The sequence below is a fragment of the Lissotriton vulgaris genome, chromosome 5, assembly GCF_964263255.1.
Source record: "Lissotriton vulgaris chromosome 5, aLisVul1.2, whole genome shotgun sequence".
NCBI classification, from domain to species: domain Eukaryota; kingdom Metazoa; phylum Chordata; class Amphibia; order Caudata; family Salamandridae; genus Lissotriton; species Lissotriton vulgaris.
Window position 1 is genome coordinate 187,400,937 of NC_141693.1, and position 2,811 is coordinate 187,403,747.

Genomic DNA, 2,811 nt, shown 5'->3' on the forward strand with positions numbered 1-2,811 from the left:
GATGAACATGCACTGCCTGAACCCAACACAGCAGGAGTTGCTACATCAACAGATGGCAGACATAGATGGGCAGAGATCACACGCAACTACTTTTAAGTAAGTAAAGAGACACAGGCAGGTGGAGTATGCACCCAACGTAGTTTAATATTTAGCACTACGCTGGTATTCAAAAGCACAAATGTGCAACACAAATGTCATCCATGTAATAATGGGTCACTTCCCCATTAACTGAAAAAGTCATTTCTGCCCACGCCTACCAGTGCCAGATGTAAGTGGCTGGCTTTCTTCACTGTGCGTTTGGGCTGTTGGCTCACCATGACGCCTGCTGCTCCTCCGTGTCTCCACAACAAGGGGGCTTGTCATGCTGCTCCTACTGGTGCTTTCCTCACTTTCTGGGATGTCCAGGGCAGCAGTTTGTGCTGTCTGTGCATTCATCATCAGCTCTACAGCACTGGTCAAACTAGCAATGCCCCTAGACACCTCATTGCTGTTGTGGGTGAGTCCTTCTTGCATGTTAATGCATCGTCTGCATAGCAGGGAAGTGGCTGTGGCCAAGCAGTTTATTGCTTTACTTTGCTGCTGCGCATCCTGCCTCTCCTTGCGCCTTGCTAATATGTCCTGGTCCAGTTTGCTGCACAGAAGCTGCACTGATTGTGTCATGTCCCGCATCCCTGCAGCCATCTCCTTGTTAACATCGACCAGTTCTCTAATGCCTTTCCCTATCTCTTTCACATTTGTGTTCAGGTTCCTCATCTGGCGTTGTACAGACAGGATGGCCTTCCCCTGCATCCTTTGGATTTTCACCATGCTACCCTCAAGCCCACAGAAGACACTGGGACCCTCCACATGAGCTGCTACAATGTTTTCGCTGTGCCTGCTGCGTCTGCTACCTGTACGGACAACCTCTGCACTGGACTGCTGTGTGGTAGGGCTACCTTCCCCAGGCAAGGTTGGTGTGGCATCCCATCCATGTCACCCACTGATGACTCCATTTGGACAAGTGGGGCAACTACATGCCTCCTGCTCTTATGTGATGCAGGAGTTGTCAGAGGCAGTGATGCAGGCAGTTCAGGTGAGGACAGTAGCAGAGGGGAACCTGAACGTTCTGGGGACGCCTGCAGATTTGGAGACATTTCTGGGTCTTGGGATGGTGGCTGTGTAGTTGGTGCACCTGTGTCCTCTGTGACATTCTCTGCACTTGGCCCTGGCTCCTGGCTGTCATCCCTCTATGGTGCCGTGCCTTCCGTCTCCCTGGTACGCCTGCGAGATGTCTCGCCTGTGGACATATAAGGGTACATTAGCTTGGTGCAACTGCCTCACAGCCACTACAATTAAATAATTTTCACTTGTACAATGTACATGTTGCCTGCGCTTCACTATGTCTGAAATGATTTGCCTAACTTGTTCCTTGCTGTGCTGTATGTCATGGTCCTTCATTTACTGACTACATGTCCCATAATGCATTGCTCCTGTATAGTGCTACCTCTACTGGACTGTGGTAACTTTGGCACATAGGGTAAAGGGAAGGCTGATGGGGTGGGGGTGATTGCTGTGCATGCGTCTTACCTTTGCTGGTGGCAGCTCTGGCTCAATGGTGGACCCCACCACCTCCTCCAGGTCAGTCAGGGGAGGTGCACGGTTCTTCCCTCCTCCAGTTTTGTTTGCCTGTTTGTGGAGCTCAGCAATGTTTTTCTTTGTCAGGCTCCTGAGGTCATACCACCTCTTTTTCAGGTCGTCTATGTCCCTTGGAGTCACTCCTAAAGCATTCATCTTTGCTTGAATGTCCAGCCAAATCTTCCTTTTTGCAGATTCAGCCCCAGTCAGGGACAGCTTGCCAAACAATTTCTGGTGTTCCTTCACCACCTCCTCCACAAGGACCTGCAGTTCCATGTTGCTAAATGTTATTTTCCTCTTCCTCTCTGGCTGTTCCTTTTCACTGCTGCTTGCCATTTTCACAGTTTAAAGGTGCAAAACTTTTTCTGTGGCTCAGGGACTCAGCTCAACTCCAACTGCCTCTCCAGAAGCTTCTAATTACTTGCAGCTGCATGTGTAGTCACTTCCTGGTAGGGAGGGGGAGGGTGGTAGCACCTGATTGGCTGCCTGATTCAGTTTCACTTTTATTTGCTTTCCGATTCGGTAATTACCGAATCGGTATTTACTGAATCGGTATTTCCCATTCATTCCTATGGGCCTTTTGGCCCATAGGAATGAATGGGAAATACCGATTCAGTAAATACCGATTCAGTAATTACCGAATGGCAGATTGCGATTTTTACAGATTCGGTAAAAAATACCGAATTTTTACCTACATTGCATTTACCGATTCTAAAATACCGAATCGGTAAAATTCGGTATGTTAGAGTCGGTAAATTCCATTTACCTACATCTAGCCCATAGTTCTTTGTCAATTAGTAAATCACAGTCTATATTATTATATATACTCTACATCTTTTCTTATGCTTTTACGGTGTAGTAACTAAGAATTATTTTGCTTTGTCCTGTTTTCCAGGTGTAGTTAGTGCACGTTTATTAATTCTCTCTCAGAAAGTGTCATAATTGGGTTTCTCATGCCATTAAAAGTTAAAATTTATTTTCCTCTCCAACACACCTATCATTTTTGTACAGTGCACACCCTAGACTCACATATTGGAAGGTGCTCTCATACATGATGATGAAGAAAAACGATGCTCTGTGAAATAAAATATTTGCAAAGCATCACATCAATTAGTCAAACTGAGAATCCAGCACTGGTCCCAGGTTTTCTCATTTCACATCATGCCATTCACCAACTAGATGACTACCTCTTTTTAT

General features: G+C 46.5%; 1 pseudogene; it reads right to left on the reverse strand.

The window, feature by feature from the left end:
- Nucleotides 1–237: 237 nt before the first annotated feature.
- LOC147710440 (uncharacterized) lies at nucleotides 238–1,286 on the reverse strand (annotated as a pseudogene).
- Nucleotides 1,287–2,811: the final 1,525 nt, after the last annotated feature.